Below are 12,197 nucleotides of genomic sequence, written 5' to 3' on the forward strand. Positions count from 1 at the left end.
TCAGTACCGTAAAAGGAGTTTCTCCATTTGTATTATGCCCTGAAGTGGCGATTCGAGGGTCCGTTTTATCCAACAATACCTGATCCCCAATCTTAAATTAGTTTGTCTCATCCTTAAGCTCGTGATGGAGTCGCTTTGGTTCATCGTGTATTCTAGGTTTCTCCTTGACGTGTGTCCGCCATTCATCTAGTTTATTGATTTGTAATCTTCTTTCTTCAGGATTTGTTCTGTTTTTGTTATGTAAACTAGATTGTGGCTCTATCACGTTTTTTCGAGGTGTTTCCTGCAAAGAATGTTGAGCTACGAGGTTAATAACATTAACAAAGCTCGTAATATCATCTCGATCACTAGATGTAACGCCCCAATTTTCGGGAATTCTGTGAATGTTGGTATAGGTTTAATTATGTTAGTGGGCCTCTAGAAAGCCCAAACTTAAGATAGAACCCGACAATTTTAGTTAATTTTTGTTCCATAAGAAAAATGGGGTGAAATTATGAAATAGGACCTATGTGAAAATGTTTGAAAATGCTATAGGCTAAATTGAAGTGGCCAAATAAATAGGAGTGCAAAATAGGAGGATTTGCATGACAAACCTCCCATTTTACATGAAGTGGCCGGCCATCATGTTGTTGTAGACAAAATGTACACTTGATATCCATAATTTATGGTACAAATTGATAATAGGTTAGGTAAATGTTCAATGATAATAGGTTAGGTAAATGTTCCATGATAATGGGTTAGGTAAATGTTTCATGATAATGGATTAGGTAAATGTTTCATGATAAGAATTTCATGTCTTTTGTATTAAAGAATTAAATGGATGAAATATGAAGTTTTATTAAAAGAAAAAGGGGTGAAAAGAACAAAGTTTTGTCCATCTTTGTTCATCATAGCTGAAAGTTAGAAAAGAGAAAGGAGAGGAGAAAGCTCTTGAGTATTTGGTCATTAGGAGGAGGAAAATTGAAGGTAAGTTCTTGGTACATTACTTCTATTTTGAGGTTCATGAGTTCTTCTTGATTCTACCTTAACTCTTGAAGTATATTTTGATTTTTAGTTGTGTTGTGAGCATTTAGTCATGAATTAAAATGAAGGAAATGGTTGTTGTTTCATGTTCTTTTGATGAAAAATGGAAGATAGATGAAGTTGAGCCAAACAAATGAGCATGCATGTGCCTTAGATGTTAAAGGGAAAAATCAGCTAACATGTTGTGCTTTAAAATGATGAAATGGAGATTATACTTAAGTAAAATCATATATATGTGATAATTGATTGGTGATATACATGTTTAAATAACATGCATGCAAGGTACGTGTGAAAGAGTGATTTGGTAATAAATCTGCTTGGGACAGCAGCAGTAACGTGACTTTGGAAAATCACCATAAATTGTGGGAGATGAATTAGAAGCTAACTAAATTATGTAATTAAAGCTTATTGAATCTAGTTTCTAATGAAATAAACAAGAACATATTTTGAATTCTGTACAATGAGAAATTTGATTCGTAATGAAGAGTGGTCATATTAGTCAAACAGTGAAACATGGGAAACTTTAAGAAAAATCTGGTATTGATTGGCCATACCAAAAATTCTGAAAATTTTATGGATAAAATATATATGAGTCTATTTTCAGGGAAAATTAACGGCACTTGATTTGGAGTTTCGTACCTCCAGTTATAAATAATTTAGTGACTATTGCTCAGGAAGACAGCTTGCAGTGAAATTATGATTATGTGGTAAACATTGACAAAAATTTGTTAATGAGTTGCTTATTGATTTCTTATAAGCTTACTATGATCTGTAGGTGTGGTTGGCGAATATTGTAAGGGGTTAATCGTAGTTTGTATTTGAATAGTTAGATTAACGTGTTAGTAATCCAATTGTAGGCAGTTAGTGTGTGGATCTCGTCAACATATCGTCGCAAATGTGTGTGTAACGACACCTCTCATAGACTAGATTGGTAAAAGCGAAAAGCGAAAAGCGAAATGCCGAAAAGTCGGTATTTTGGGAATTTCTGAGTGTCTGAATGCTCGTAAGATAGTTGGGTTTGTATATTTGGTAATCTAAAGTAATAAACTGCGACGCTGCGATTTCGTACATTTTGATAATTTGGGCTTAATGGGCCAAAGATCAGTTCATGGGCCAACGCCCAATTCGATAAGTATCTTGTGATAAGTGTTCGATAGTACGTAAATAGTTAGGATATGCATGAAAACCCTAAAAGTAGCTAAATTACTATAATACCCCTATGTATGGAAAATTCTGTTATACCCCTAGGTGCAAAATTACCGTTATACCCCTAGGGTTAATTTTGGTGAAAAGCATGACGATCGATTACGTATGATGTATGCCATTATTATATATCATTGCATGGGGACATGGGTTATATTATGGAGGAAGCGTTACGGTGGCTATGCCACAAATATCGACTGGTGGCTCGCCACAAATATCCGATCGATGGCTCGCCACATATATCGATACGGTGGCTCGCCACGATTATCATATCTGGTGACTCTGTCACATTATACATTCAGCAGCCATGCTGCAAATTCTATGGTGTGTAGCGGTTGGGTGGGTCGAGTTGTCTCCCCACGGTGTAAGGTTGGTCCGGGGTGTATACGGTTGGATATGGTTGGGTTTCGCATAAACATGTAATATCATTACGTTACATTATGGGCCTATGGGCTTTATTCTGAATTCGCTCAGGCTAAGGCCAACTTATTCTATTTCGTGGTTTGAGCTGATATAGGCTATGGTTGGGTTAATTTACACTTGAGTTTCCCCAAACTCACCCTTTTATTTTCATCCACGCAGTAATCCCCAACCATAGTGGACTTGGAGTCGTGAGGGAATTGGAGTGGCCACCGTTCGAAAGTTTGATTTTCTTCGGTGAACTGGACATCCTTTTATTTACGTTTGAAGTTTTGGGTTTTAAATGTAATAAGGCCACTTAATTATTTTGATGGTTTTAATATGTATTACTAAGATAGGTATTACTTATTTTAACTGTTGAAATTGGATAGCTTTAGAGCGCGTTTTGAAAAACAACAATTGATTTCAAAATAACACGACAACAAGCAAAGCTTCCGCAATGAAAGTATTTTCCAAAATTAATCACTTTTTCCTAAAAATGACATAATCAAATCGGTTTCCTAGAAATATCCATGACGTTAAGGTGTGGCAATGGCGGTATGCATGTCTAGGATTGGATTCGAAGGGAGCTTGGTACTTAAGCAGTCCGATGGACTCACCACCTCTTTTCCAGTTTCCTACCTAGTGCACAGCTTCCATTCACTTTAACCTATAATGAAATTAATCTTTTGAACATCAAGTACGATTTTCTGGACTTAGAATGGAAAATTTTTTTAACGTTTTTGATGTGGCATGCCGGATCCGGCCATAACTTCTGGGCTGGGTTTAGGGTGCTACACTAGATATCTTAACAGAATCACGAGCTTGGAGTTGAATCATGTCATCACCTACACGAAGTATTAACTTACCTGTACCAACATCTATGATAGTTTTAGCAGTTACCAAAAAAGACCGTCCTAAAATCAATGGTACATCACTATCCTCATCAATGTCTAGAACAAAAAAATCAACTGGGAAAATGAATTTATCAATTTTGACGAATACTTCTTCAACAATACCCTAGGAAATCTAATTGTTCTATCTGCCAATTGAATGCTCATCCTAGTTTGTTTGAGTTTCCCAAGACCTAGTTGCTTAAACATTTTGTAGGGCATGACATTAATATTAGCCCCTAAATCAGCCAAAACATTATTAACACTTAAACTACCAATTAAATAAGGAATATTAAATCTCCCTGGATCTTTCAATTTTTGGGTAGTTTATTCTGCAAAATGGCTGAGCATACTACATTTAGCTCCAGTGCACGTGCGACAAATCATCTAACTTCCGCTTATTTGCTAAAAGCTCTTTTAAAAATTTAACGATATTGGCATCTGCGAAAGAGCTTCAATAAACGATAAGTTAATATGTAATTTTTTCAACAGTTTAAGGAATTTACCAAATTGTTCATTTGCGTGGTCTTTCCTTGTCGCATTTAGACATGGAACATGAGGTTTATATTCCTTAATGACCTGTTTTTGCTCGTTGTGGCTCACCTCAACCTTACCTTTACCTACAATATCTTCTTGTCTCGATTTTGGTTCATCTTCAACTAACCCTTCTTCATCTCGAACAGTAATCACATGAAGTTGCTCCCTTAGGTTAGTTTCGATATTTCTGGTAAGCTACCTTGTGGTCATACTGAAATCATCTTGGGAAGTTGACCAATTTAATTTTCGAGCCCTTGAACCGAGATGAATTTTGTTAGCATCTCCTCAAGGTTTGACTTCTTTTTCTACTGGTAAGGTGGTTGTTGGAAGCCTGGAAGGGGTTGCGATTTTTGATATCCTTGACCACCCCACGGGAAATTGGGATGGTTCCTCCAACTAGCATTATAAGTGTTACTATATAGATTATTCTAAGGTCTAGAATTATTACCCATATAGTGGATCTGTTCGTTCTGTATGCTACGGTTGTAGGATGGATATTCTATGTTGTTCATTCCTCTTCCATTTGCATCGCACTGTATTTCCGGATGTACCTACGTAGAAACACATAAACCATCAATATTTTTATTTAAGAGCTTTACCTGGTTTGATAACATGGTGACCACGTCGAGGTCGAAAACACAGGCTGCTTTATTAGGCTTTGTCCTGATGACTTGCCACTGATAGTTATTCAGTGATATCTCCTCTATGAACTCATAAGCTTCCTCAGGTGTTTTATTATTTATGGTACCACCGGCAGCTGCATCGATCATCTGCCTAGTTAAAGGGTTCAAACCATTATGAAGAGTCTGAACCTGTAACCATAGAGGTAACCCATGGTGAGGGCACCTTCTCAATAAGTCTTTATACCTCTCCCATGCATCATATAAAGTCTCTAAATCCATTTGCACGAAGGACGAGATATCGTTCCTCAACTTAGTTGTCTTAGCTGGTGGAAAGTATTTAAATAAAAACTTCTCGGTCATTTGATCCTAAGTAGTGATGGACCCTCATGGTAAGGAGTTCAACCACTGCTTAGCCCTATTTCTCAACGAGAAAGGGAATAATCGTAGGCGAATGGCATCGTCAGAAACGCCATTTATCTTGAAAGTATCACAAAACTCTAAGAAATTGGCCAAATGAGTATTTGGGTCTTCATCTTGCAAACCATCAAACTGAACAAACTGTTGAATCATTTGTATAGTGTTAGGTTTCAATTCAAAATTATTTGCAGAAATGACAGGTCTAACAATACTCGATTCAGCCCTAGTGAGAGTGGGCTTAGCATAATCATACATAGTATGAGGAGCAGGATTCTGATTTACAAGATTAGCGGCAACTACAGGAGGTAACGGATTATTCTGATTTTCAGCCATCTTCTCGGTAATATTGGTATCGTCCTCGTGCTATTCCTCTGTATACTGTAGACTCCGCCTTATTTATTTACGATTTCTGCGAGCTGTGCTTTCAATTCACTATCAAAAAGTAAAGGTCCTGATGGATTTCTTCTAGTCATAAACTACAAGAAACTGCCAGAAGCAAACAAAAGAAAAAAAATTAGTAATTAAAAATAAAACTAAAACAAAAATAAAATGAAATAAAATAAAAATGGCTAAATTAATAAAAATCAAGCGTTCCTAATATCTTAGTCCTTGGCAACGGTGCCAAAAAACTTGATGATCGTTTTATGAATCACTAAACTAGACTACGATCACGACTAAGGCAAGTGCACCTATCAAATGGTAGTATAGCTATGGTGAGTCCAAAATATCACATCCACAAGGACTAAAAGTACTAGTATTAACTATCTTTCTATTATTTAACCTAAAATAAAAGGAATTTATTTTAATCTAAAAATTGACTAAACTAATTAACTATTGAACGCGACAGAGAGTGAAGAAAATAATCGAATAAACCAAAGATAAAGGCAATCCCCAAGTAAGAATCCACCTAGACTGCACTTATTATTCCGATTCTGAATCAAATGATTTATTCACTTGTCTTGATCCGTAGAAATCCCTAAATTATGTTAATATCTTTTTCGAGACTAAGAACAGCTGACTCTAGGTTAATTAATTGAAATCTCTTTCTAATTAAAACCCCTATTGTCGCATTAACTCAATCTATGGATTCCCTTATTAGATTTGACTCTAATCTGGCAGATTTATGTCGCCCTATTTCTAGGGTTGCATGCAACTCCGCTTAATTATGATAGATCTACTCCTAAACAGGGACTTTTGCTCCACTGAATAAGCACATCAACTTGAATTAATATCCTGAAAATATTAAATTAAGAATTAAGAATACATAATTAAGAACAAGAACAAGTATTTATCATTAAATTCAGAACATTAAATAATAAGATCCGTCTTAGGTTTCATCTTCCCTAGGTATCTAGGGAATTTAGTTCATAATGTAAAAAGAAGACATCTCAAATTTAGAAAAACAACAAAACATAAAAAACCCAAATAAACTTTGAGAGAAATTTGAATGGAGATCTTCAATCTTAAAGTGGATCTACTTCTGAGATGATTCTAAAGGCTTCCTTCGAGTAATTTCTGCATTCTACTCTTCGTGTCCCATTAGATCTTCTTCTAGTATGTATTTATAGACTTTTGAATGCTTAGAAACCCTAAAAATTGACTTTTTTTTGCGTGTTTGGGAAACAAGGAGCGATACCGACACGGGCTGCAATATGGGCTTGTGGCCTGCCTGCCAGTGTGGATCCTGAAAACTCCGATTTTGTCCCCTTTTTCGCTCCTTTTGCTCCCAAATGCTCTCCTAAGTATAGAAACATGAATTTAAGGGATTAGGAGCATCAAATCTACTAATTTACATCATTAATTATCCAAAAATATGCCAAGCATGGAATTAAAATATGTTACATTTTTGGTTTATCAGATGCCAAAGCTTTTTCAGTTAAAAGTAAGAAGCATAGAAAAATTTGGCTTCAAAAATTTTCTTAAGGTTGAAGATATTGATACTTTTAATGCGGTGTAATATTAGTTATGCACTCGAACAATGTTGTTGTTATCATGTGGTGTACTACTAATTATGCATTTGGATAATATTATTAATTTCTAGTATTAATTGTGGTTTGGAAGCTAATTTATAATTATTCAATCATTGTTTTATTTTTTATAACACAATTACAAATAATTTATTTGATTTTGGTTGTTTTCAATTTATAACAGTTAATATTCTAACTTAATAATTGTGTATTATTATATTTAATTTGATTTATTTATTTATAAATAAATTGTAATAGACCCATTTGCCGGGCCCATAAAAAACAAAAAAACCAAAAATAAAATATATTTATAAAACCAAACAAAAATAAATGAAAGACCAAATTGTTTATAGGGCTAAAGTCCATTTACAAAACCCAAAACTAAAATGAAAAACAATACAATAAAAGTCCAATAACTCATGACCCAATTGAATAAATCCTCAAACCTAATAGCTCAAACCCGAGGCCCAATACACCCAAAAATAATTTTAGCAGTCTGAGAATGCCAGAATCTTCTGGAATAAACTAAAGGGTCGGCTTCCCACGAGGGATTCTCACGCACGTCTGCTTCCGTACATCCCAGGTGCGCCTCCGTACATTCACGTCAACGGAACCTACAAGAAAGAAAAATAAACAGCAAAGGAAGGCACGAGAAAGAGGCTAACAGAAGTTACAGCGATTGACAGCAAGAAAATGTAATTTTATTTTTTTGATTTTACTCTGTAAATCTGGCTATAAAAGCCAACGAATGTACCTGCAAAAAACTTACGCACACTGTAAGCATACACTCATACACTATACGCATATTCAAAAAAAAAAAACAATTTCTGGAAAGGTGATTTTCCTTAGTCTTTTTAATTTTTTTTTCCTGTTATTTTCATTTATTTGCCTGCCATTGTTTGCATTATCTGCGTTTCAAAACAAAGAAGTGAGAAAGGCAAGTCTTACCTTGTGAATCAGCCCTTGACCTCTGTTCACTTCGTTGAAATCAAAGTTGAAAGGGGGATCCAGGGGTGTCACTAAGAGTTTTATTTTTTTTTTTAAGAAAGGAAAAATAGAATGTTTTACCTGTTCTCCTTGAGCAGGGCCTTTGACGGCTTCTGGGCGGCGTTGGTGCACCACCGATCACCAAAGAAAATGGTGGATTTGGAGGTCGCTGGAATGAGCCCTAACAAATCAACTTTAGGGCTATGATTTCTGGCCAAAATGATGGCTGCGTTTGGAAAAGGGAATAGGAAAAGAAAGGTTTTGAAAACCTGTTAATAAAACAGTGCCATTTATAATGGGAAAGGTCTGCGCGTTAACCCATTTAGCAGGCCGGATCTGCACATTTCCATTCAAAAATGGGGAATTTGCGGGACAAATCCTTCCCTTCGCGCGAAGCCTTCAATTTGCGCCCTATTTGCTTACCTTGTTTTTTTAAATTTGGCCTTATAATTTGTGTGCTTTTCACTTTGGTCCGCAGTTCAGTGCAGCGTTGTGGGCGCGGGATATTTCCAATTCCAGTCCCTGCACATTTGTGAGCATGGCACATTGATCCTATTTTGCAATTATTTTATTTGTAAATTGTTCTTCTTGCTTCAATTTTTTTTAATTAAGTCTTATTTTTTTTTATTTTAATGCACATACATTTTCTTTTACATGTTTGATTGTTGGTTGCAATATTTCACGTTGCTTTGATAATTGAATGTTATTTTAAGAAAATTATTATAATCTTTTCTCGTTTATTCTATCATTTTAATAATTAGTGTATTATTTGTAATAAAATTCATTTTAATTTAAGTATGCTATTAATTTTATGTTATTTTATAATTTCTTTTGAATTTATTCATATACTTTAATGTTTATATATATATTTTTGAGAAAGTCATCTATTTTATGTATCATTTAAATTGTTATTAAGCATATATCTAGTACTTACATGCATTATTAAAGTCATATTTTTATACATATAATTTTTAATAAACTTGTATATAATTGTGTTTTTAAATTTATTACGTATATAATCCATGATAAAATTAGGTTAATCTTATAATTCATATTTTAATTCAATGCTATTTTGACATACAATTATTTTTAAAATTTCTTTATATATACATTGCCCATATTAAATTATTTTTACTATAGTACATGTTATTAATTTCATAAAACTTTATGTAAATATTTTTCTATGTATATATCTTCCTTTAAAGTTATTTATGTGAATAATATATTTCTTTTAAGGACCATATTTTAAATTGTACAATTTACTTATTGTATATATTTTCATATTTTATTATCCTTATGTATGTATTATTTATATGTACCATCAATCCAAATCAATTTTTACATGTAAAATTATGTTATATATCGTTTGTTTCAAAATTCCTTCATAGATATAGTTTTATAAATATACATTACTAAATTTATGTATTTTATAAATATAGTTTTTTACCTTTTGTGTATATGATTATATTTTTAAAATTTGTCACATGTATAATTTATATATGTACTTAATTTTTCATACATTATTATCATGCTATTTTTTCAAATAATTATTCCCAAATTTATTTATATATACATTATATCTTATTATGTATTTTGTTATTCTTTTATGTTTTATATATTATTTAAGTTATCATGCATATTGTCATTTTTAAATGAATTTGTGTTTAATATTTTGCATATTATTTGATTCAAATGTTTTATTTCAATAATTATATATTCTTGGTTTTTATGTAAATTAATCTGCTCATATAGTATGTATATTAAATGTTCATTAATTCGTAATTATTATAAAATTGTCTTATACTACATCCTTTGCTAATTTCCGCTTTATTTTGTACATGTTTTGTGGGTTGTTTTACATTTATTGTTGTGGTATATTATTTAGTCACTGTTTTATCAATTGTTCTCCGTTCATGATTAAGAATTTGGTTATATTTTACTTAGAATCGTTGTACATAATTGTTGGATTTATTAAATTGTGGCTTATTGTATCATATTATTTCTTGTTCATTGATCCTTTTCTATGTAAATGTTTCGATACAATACATTAAGTGTTCTACCTTTTTTAAAACAAATAAACGTGTTTGAGCGAATTTTCAATTTTCCTTATTATTCAAAAATTCTGAAATAAGGCAATATCTAATATTTGGGAATTCGAAAAATCGTGCTCAATCGTGCTGGGTATGATTTTTTTCGGTGAGCTAAATATTTGGATAACCTTTTATAATTTTAGTGTACAAGTTTTCAAAAGTCAAAAATCAATCGTATTTTTAAAGGTATAAAGGATCGTATCCAATCGTGTTGAGTATGATACTGCATATATTTGAGACGAGGGACTTTTGACAGTTAACTTAAATTATTTATACATTTTGAAGAACCATGCTCTGAAAGTTTTTTTTTCCCTTGAAAAATTTTGATATAAGGATAGCATCGAGTCAATATGGTACCAATTTTTTGGGCGTAATGAGGGTGCTCACCATTCCTCATGCGTAACCGACTCCCGAACCCATTTGATTTTTGATTTTATAAACCAAAATTATTTTCAATGGAACAAAACATTTTAGTAGGTAGCCCAATCACACCTAAACCAAGAGATTGGTGGAGACTCCACATTTCTGTTTTAAAAAAGTTGATCCCTATTATTTTCAAAATAAAAAGGGTTTCGACATAAATCATTACAATATATGTAAAAATAATTTAAAATATAAATATATATAAATTTATTAATATATGTAAAAATAGCTTTTTCGGAAAATATTTTTAAGAAATCTACCAAATAACAGAAAATATTTTACACAGATTCATCCAAACATCAGAAAAATAAATCATTTTCAAAAAATATTTTTAAAAATATTTTAGTGACAAATAAACGGGACCTAAATTTCACTTTATTTGATCACAGCATCAACAATTATAAATTAAATTTTCAAGAATGAATAAAATACTCGAAAGCTAATATTCCACTTTACGCTCAAATTACTGCTTCACTCTCCCTTGGTGCACTCCATTGTTGAGCCTTTAAATTCAGTAGCCATTTAATATGGAAGACCGATTCTTGAGCCCACAATTTATTGCCAACCGTTTGGGTTTATTATTAGATTAGACAGGGTTTGATAAACTCGGATCAGCCCAAATCAAAATTAAAACCCAAACGTTGGTTCGTCGTGAGACTGTCCTCAGCTAAGCTTAGGGTTGGGGGAGTGAGCGGAGAGTCCGGTTTCAAATTCGCTTTTTCTTCTTCTTCTTCTTCTTCTTCTTTGCCTCTTGTCTCACCTCTTTACTCAGCACCACCAGCGCGAAAGTTCTTTTTGAATTTTCTTTTCACCATCTTTGATTCGTTTCTCGCTTATCTTTGGCTTCAATTTTCTGGTAATTAGTTGCTTCTAACTAATACCCTAAATTGATCTTGATGAAATTCTCCATTTTATTTCCCTTCCCCTAAATTTTAACTTTTTTAGCGTTATGTTCTGATGATTGATTGAGCTTCTGTTTTATTCATCATATAATACTTAATTCAAGCATGATTCCTACCCCGTTTCTGTTTTTCTTTTTTCTTTTTTGTTTAAGTTCATATATACTTGAATTATTTTCCTAATTTCTTTTTCTTTTGCTTTTCTTTTAATTATATTTGATTTAAATTTGAACTGTTCTTTTGCCTATTAAATAAAAGAAGTAACTTTTACACAAATTTTATTATCAACAGCACTAGAAATTTTTATTATGAAATGGGAATTTTGGAATTTCCAGTTTGTTTAGGGTTTTATGTCTGTTTTATCTATACATTTGTCTATGTTGTGTTAAAATACATGTCAATCTTTAGCTTCTTTGGTGATTGCTGAATTGTGTTGTTTGTTTCTTATTCAAAAAAAAAAACAGTGAGAAACCATGCCGAAGAACAAGGGAAAAGGAGGAAAGAACAGAAAGAGAGGAAAGAACGAAGCAGACGATGAGAAGCGTGAGCTTGTCTTCAAGGAAGACGGGCAAGAGTACGCCCAAGTGCTTCGTATTTAAATATTTAAAAAGTATAAAAAATATAAATACTTTAATAATTATTGGTTGTTTTAATTATAATTATCTATAATTAATCAAAAGAAAATTACTCTAAAATTATTTATTATTGTTTATTTCCAAATAAATTTCATAGTGAT

General features: G+C 32.6%; 2 long non-coding RNA genes and 1 other non-coding gene across 3 annotated transcripts; 2 read left to right on the top strand and 1 right to left on the bottom strand.

The window, feature by feature from the left end:
• Nucleotides 1-4,883: 4,883 nt before the first annotated feature.
• Nucleotides 4,884-4,990, top strand: LOC128280196 (small nucleolar RNA R71). The gene has a single exon (XR_008270376.1). It is a non-coding gene; the product is annotated as a small nucleolar RNA R71 (small nucleolar RNA).
• A 2,399-nt stretch (nucleotides 4,991-7,389) lies between these two features.
• LOC108469245 (uncharacterized) lies at nucleotides 7,390-8,310 on the bottom strand. The gene is made up of 2 exons (XR_008269705.1): nucleotides 8,131-8,310; nucleotides 7,390-7,816 (listed from the first exon to the last, which is right to left on the bottom strand). It is a non-coding gene; the product is annotated as an uncharacterized LOC108469245 (long non-coding RNA).
• A 2,731-nt stretch (nucleotides 8,311-11,041) lies between these two features.
• Nucleotides 11,042-11,974, top strand: LOC108468871 (uncharacterized). Its single transcript, XR_008269665.1, has 2 exons — nucleotides 11,042-11,418; nucleotides 11,926-11,974. It is a non-coding gene; the product is annotated as an uncharacterized LOC108468871 (long non-coding RNA).
• Nucleotides 11,975-12,197: the final 223 nt, after the last annotated feature.

The sequence above is a fragment of the Gossypium arboreum genome, chromosome 8, assembly GCF_025698485.1.
Source record: "Gossypium arboreum isolate Shixiya-1 chromosome 8, ASM2569848v2, whole genome shotgun sequence".
Classification (NCBI taxonomy): Eukaryota; Viridiplantae; Streptophyta; class Magnoliopsida; order Malvales; family Malvaceae; genus Gossypium; species Gossypium arboreum.